We start from the raw sequence: 6,687 nt of genomic DNA, 5'->3' as shown, positions 1-6,687 counted from the left end.
GCGGATAGTACAGATTTGTCACAGGTCAAATCACAGTGTTGAGGAAAGCATACAGGAAGGTATTCCTGTAATTAGAAAGGCTCCCTTAAACCGTACTCAGTTTAAGACAACCAATGTACAAGAGAACAAAAATCATCATAATAATGTGGTTCCAAGGAACATAGTTTTGATAAGGAAAATAACTCAAGGTTCTGTTTCCCATTTTTAATTCCTGAAATCTCTAACAATGACACAACTGCCATGTATACATGACAGCAAATGTATATAATAATTCATTCAGACTTCTTGGAAAGAATACATTTAGCAATCTGGGATGATGGAAAATATAGCATGATTCAACACTGGTTCTTTTTGTCATTTTACACAGACATCATGTTAATATTAGATGAAGGCACAAAATGTTTAGTGCATAAACCCAGTTTCTTTTAAGATTTAGAATTTTATTTTAGTCTCTTATCTTAGTTTGGACCACTTGTACCCAGTGCTGTACCTACTATTTAACTTACTCAACAAAATCAAAAGACCCGATTTATAGGGGACATGACTGTTTATATTATCAAAATGTTTGCATAACTGAAAGTACAATAATAAAGATGAAAATGCCTCCTATATCTTTTAGAAAATAGTACTTCATAAGCTTGCTGCATCTTTGATGTTTTTACTACTACTGCATGACAATGAATATCTGATAGGAAAAAAGAAATGTTTCCTTGAATTGTGATAGCTCATCCATCACAGTTTGATCTAAAAATGAAATTTCTACAGAAACAGGAACCATTTTAACAGAGAAAAAAAATCCCTTCTCCAAACTTCTTTGTAGTGGTAATGGCTGCAAATCTTCAGCATTTAGAAAACTGCACTATTGACAAGCTTTGCTTTATGAACTGAGATGTACAAATCCAGAAAGCAGATGAAAGTGAATTATTTCTTCAAAATTGTAATAAAACTTCTCAATCAGAGTTCAAAGCAAATATGGCACATAACTCAAGCATAGATCAAGATGGAGAGCATGGAGAGTTTGATTTATTGTGTTTTTTTTTGAAATGGAGTCTTGCTCTGTCACCCTGGCTGGAGTGCAGTGGCACGATCTGGGCTCACTGCAAGCTCCGCCTCCAGGGTTCACGCCATTCTCCTGCCTCAGCCTCCTGAGTAGCTGGGACTACAGGCATCCGCCACCATTCCCGGCTAATATTTTTTTTTTTTTGTATTTTTAGTAGAGACGGGGTTTCACTGTGTTAGCCAGGATGTTCTCGCTCTCCTGACCTCATGATCCGCCCGTCTCGGCCTCCCAAAGTGCTGTGATTACAGGTGTGAGCCACCGCGCCCAGCCAGAGAGTTTGATTTCTTAAATTTTCCAAAAAGTTATCATTGCAACATATAGGATTTCTCCCCTATTTTAACCTTACCAGTTTCAAAGGAAAAGGGTGTGACTTCCATATAGACAGCACGTGCACAAGTGCACACACACGCAGGGTGGCAGGCAGAGTGTCTAATTCTTTCTTCCCACAACCCAAGTCTCACTTTACTCATTAAAAGAAAATTGCAGAACTCCTCATTGGTTTTCCTTTACCTAATGATTTCTGTGGCCTTAATTGCTGCCATCTTGCTATTTTTTTTTATTTCAACATAACAAAATTCAAAAGCAGCTTCATTCAGGAACCTGTGTCTAAACACCTGTGTAACGGCAAGGGTGCCTAGGTAATAACTGCCATGTTCAGTGATCAAACTTTTGAGTTCCATAGTAAGATATTATGTGAAGCTCAAAATCATGTTTCAGAGGATTGAAATTGAGGCAGGAGAATGGTGTGAACCCGGGAGGTGGAGGTGGAGGTTGCAGTGAGCCAAGATCGCGCCACTGCACTCCAGCCTCCGCGACAGAGCGGGACTCCGTCTCAAAAAAAAAAAAAAAAAAAAAAAAGAATAAATAAATAAATAAATAAATAAATAAAACACTAATAGCTGAAGACACGAAGTAAAAGATTAAGTACTTGGTTTTGCAACATATTTACCAATTAAAGTCACAAAATATTCCTCATTATTATTCATGCAAGTAATCGAGAAAAAGAGCAAAAATCAACTTTAAATAAAAAACTATTTCTTCACTTCTTCCCACCCCCCATACTCTTCAAAATGTTTTCCCTGGGACTAGGCCTTGAAAAGGTCACTACGTATTAGTGTCACATGCATTACTGTCTGCAATTTAAAAAGCTAACTTCGTGGTGATTGTAATTACATTATAAAAATGTCCACATGCATAAATCTAAAAGGTGGAAAACCTACAGTAAGTCTACAATATAGTGTTTACATTTGACCACTGGTTTGTGTTACGTAGAAGTCTTTAAATGTGGTAATGCATTGTAACAATTTAGGAAGGCGTCTAAATCTTTAAATTCTGGACAAAATTTATGTTTTTTTTTTTTTTTTTTTTTTTTTTTTTTTTTTTTTTTTGAGATGGAGTCTCGCTCTGTCGCCCAGGCTGGAGTGCAGTGGCGCGATCTCGGCTCACTGCAAGCTCCGCCTCCCGGGTTCACGCCATTCTCCTGCCTCAGCCTCTCCGAGTAGCTGGGACTACAGGCGCCCGCCACCACGCCCGGCTAATTTTTTTGTATTTTTAGTAGAGATGGGGTTTCACCGTGGTCTCGATCCAAAATTTATGTCTTAATCTACAAAATTGCACGAAGGCTAACTCAACAGACTTCCCATCATTCTAAAATCCCTCAAGCTGAAGAAATTTAGGACACTTTCTTATAAATATTACCCTTTGAAAGCACTAACAATTCCATTTGTTCCACATATTATGATCTTAACTTACATAGAGCTGATCTCAATTATTGATGATATCAGACATGATAGGAAGAACAAACCTGAGAGAAACATTACAATATAATAGCAAACTTGCTCAATTCTTTGTCAGCACTCTCTGCCAAAAAAACTTTCTAAACCTTCCTCCTCTTTATTTTAGCAATGAATTGTGGAAAATGTACAATTTTATCTTGACATGAAAATATTTCAATGTGCAGTGATCTCGCCTGATGGGCTTCAGTATTTTCTGCGTAACTGTTACAGGAATTCTTATATGATTCTCTTCCATTCTGTTGTAAAGGCCAGAAAAAAGCAGCCAACTGTGAGGGAAAGAGCTTATCGCCAGACTCATAATGTCTGAAGACTTTCAGAGTGCTTGATTTCTCCCTCCTTCTGTTTGTCTCCATTTTCTTCTTACAGCTCATAAAATGTAGAGGTTTGCTGTTGTGAACAGTTGTTAGTAGGATTTGTTTTTTCCTCCAGATTAAAGTCCTGTCTCACCTTAGTCTGTTTCTCTATGCAGTATTTGACTTTCTCAGTGTCTGCCTGATTACATCAATGAGCTCTTCTTTTAGCTTTGTTCATTCATTTTTCATTTCATCTAAGATGTCCTGCTTCAGCCTGTGGTAGTCAAGTCCTTCTGTCTGGACTCCATTGCCACTGGGCTGTAATAAGGCTGTGGATTTTGGTCTGGAGATAACATGTGATTTGCTGCCATTCATTGTATTTGTTCTTTCCCAAGGTTTCCTTGTTGGTTCAAGTGTACTTGTTGAAGAGGCCTTAGAAGTTACAAACTTTGCCGGGCACAGTGGCTCAGGCTTGTAATCCCAGCACTTTGGGAAGCCGAGGCGGGCGGATCACGAGGTCAGGAGATCGAGACCACGATGAAACCCCGTCTCTACTAAAAATACAAAAAATTAGCCGGGCGTGGTGGCGGGCGCCTGTAGTCCCAGCTACTCGGAGAGGCTGAGGCAGGAGAATGGCGTGAACCCGGGAGGCGGAGCTTGCAGTGAGCCGAGATTGCACCACTGCACTCCAGCCTGGGCGACGGAGCAAGACTCCGTCTCAAAAAAAAAAAAAAAAAAAAAAAAAAAAGTTACAAACTTTGAATCTTCACCTTTGTCCTCTTTTTCTTCTGTTTCTATCGTTGATCCCTTTTCAGCAATTCTTCTCCTCCTGGCAGCAGGGCACTCATTTATTTCACTAGACCACTACCACCTAAAGGAAGGGGTCCATTTCCACGGCCTGTGTCTGTTTTAGATGAGGCTGAGTTCACACCAATAGCACTCCCCCTGCGTGGGAAAGAGGCATCCTCCATCCGTGACGCTTTTCTAAGTTTTGCTCCTGCAACTGCAGCTGCAGGTCCAGTTAAAGGGCGATTGTCTTCTGACATGGATCCCCAAAAGAATCCAGATGCAGGGAGGGGCGGGGCAGTAGGAGGTGGTAGTTGATTAGGGAGAGGAGGGGGAGGAGGGGGGAGGCCCAGTGGATGGGAGTGGAGGAGGTGGAGGGGGTCCTGGAAGAGGAGGGAGTGCTACTGAAGCCTGGGCAGGCCTTGGTGGGACTGGTGGAGGAGACAGTGCCCTGACGGGCTGGAGTCTCGGCCGGCTGAGAGGCTGCCTGCAAGCCTGGCTCAGAAGCAGAAGAGTCTCCCAGCACAGAGTTTAGAGGCGTCTCAACAGAGGCAGGGGCAGCAGCATTTGATATTCTGAGCTCTCTCTCCCATTCCAGCTGTGCCCTTTCTAACTGTTCTTGTCGCTCCCTCTCTTGCCTCTCCCGTTTCAGTCTCTCCAGCCTCTCTTTCTTGTCTTTCTTGCCTCTCCAGATTCAGGAGTTTGCTGTTTCTGTTCTTGTCTCTCTCTCTGTCTCTCCAGCTGTTCTTGTTCCGGTCGCTTCCTCTCTAGCCTTTCCCTTTCTAACCTCTCTCTCTCCAACCTTCCTCTTTCCATTCCTTCTCACCAGCCTTTCCCGCTCCAGCTCCTTATGAATATTTTAAAGGTAGACACAAGGCATTCAAGGCTTAGAAAGAGGATATACAAGTGCTAAATATCTGTTAAGACTTAATATGTGCTTATTGATTGTAGGTTAAGCTGATATTCCCCATTTTCATATGTCCTTATAGAACGTGGGAAAAAGAAACATGGAACTGGGCCCCATTTTTAAAAATAGATCACTGCTTGGCCAGGCACGGTGGTTCATGCCTGTAATCCCAGCACTTTGGGGAGGCTGAGGCAGGCGGATCACCTGAGGTCAGGAGTTCAAGACCAGCCTGACCAAGACGGTGAAACTCTGTCTGTACTAAAAATACAAAAATTAGCCAGGCATGGTGGCAGGCACCTGTAATCCCAGCTACATGGGAGGCTGAGGCAGGAGAATGGCTTGAACCCAGGAGGCGGAGGTTGCAGTAAGCTGAGATCACACCATCGCACTCCAGCCTGGGAGACAAGAGTGAGACTTTGTCTCAAAAAAATAAAATAAAATAAAATAAAATAAATCATCACTTAAAATGCACACAACTTCAGGCATGCATATGTATACACACACCAGTTTATACTGATGTATTTACCCACATATCCTCCCTCATTCCGGATCAAGGAATAACAACAGAGTTTTGACTCAGGTCAAAAAATGAGAAGGAAATGAGTTCCAACCCTTTAATGTTTAAGTGACCGCAGCTATGCATGAATGAGAAGAGTGAATTCAACTTGCCAAGTAGGTCAGCAGACAGTACTCCGGAAGGTCAGAACAGTCTGGTCATGGATCATCTTTTCCAGCCCTGGTCCAGTGACTTCCATTTTAGTTCATGAACATTACCCATTATACTAAGCCCGATCTATCTAAGATGAAATAGCCCTATGCTGCCAGAAATAAGATCGGCAGAGAAGGGCAGAAAAATTGCTCTATCAAGACTGGAATTCTTTGGGATCTAACTTACTTAGGCCAGACTACAGCCTCACGAAATATTAATAATATAGTCATAGGAGGAAAATAATCATAGCAGAGATGAGAAACATTGCCAACTTCAACATAGCTTTTGAAAATGAAATAAATAAAATTAAATATGACAAGATATTAAAAAGGCAAATACTAAAGTCAATACTACTAATTAGTAGTATCTTCTAGGCATCTCTAAGCTTATTTTTTTGACTGTCAGGGTCTTTGGGGGTTCACAATACTGCTGATAATCGGACCAAAATACTGCATTTTAATGAAATCTAAGTAACTATTTGAATGTATCTTTGTCTTTTATAATTTGGAATTTTTATCTGTTATACTTAATCTTGTAGGGTAGAGTCTTCTATATTATTATCCATTACTACATTTTATAGGAAATTGATGTTGTCATCTCAGCACAATCTCCCTTCAAAAAATATTTTTTGTTGCATGAATTAGTTAGAAGGATGAGTTCGTATAAAAGTTTGATAAGGACACCTGAAAATATGGGAACATTGATTTGATTAAATGTAGAAAAGGGAAGAGTGCATTTCAAATCTCCCATTAGCAGGATTATTTATCAAGCTGAACCATTTAAAATTTATATAAGATAAATATGGTCTAATATTCTCAGTTTTATATAATTTTATCTATCTAAATAGGCATGTAATGTACTTTTATGGAAAAATATCTGTGAAAGTGCTTAATAAATTAGGCTGGCAAGCAAAGTGTATAAGCAAAGAGCTAGAAGTAACTGCTTCACATTTGATACTAAATAATTAAATATTTCTTTTTGGAGACTGATTACATCAATTGTAAAATAATGCTGTTTACTTTCAACATAGACAGCTAATTCAGATCATTTTTAACCATTAAATACACTTCAGAGTTTAGTCCAAATATAGGACTGGTAATCATTAGAAAATCAAACCAACCTAATCAACAGTGTGC

The 6,687-nt window shown here is 40.1% G+C and overlaps 1 pseudogene; it reads right to left on the bottom strand.

Annotated features, from left to right (window-relative positions):
• Positions 1 to 3,317: 3,317 nt before the first annotated feature.
• LOC100600875 lies at positions 3,318 to 4,751 on the bottom strand (annotated as a pseudogene).
• Between the last annotated feature and the right edge of the window lie 1,936 nt (positions 4,752 to 6,687).

Source organism: Nomascus leucogenys, chromosome 11, assembly GCF_006542625.1.
Source record: "Nomascus leucogenys isolate Asia chromosome 11, Asia_NLE_v1, whole genome shotgun sequence".
In the NCBI taxonomy this organism is placed as follows: domain Eukaryota; kingdom Metazoa; phylum Chordata; class Mammalia; order Primates; family Hylobatidae; genus Nomascus; species Nomascus leucogenys.
The sequence above is the reverse complement of the archived record's forward strand: the minus strand, read 5'-3'. Positions and strand labels throughout refer to the sequence as shown.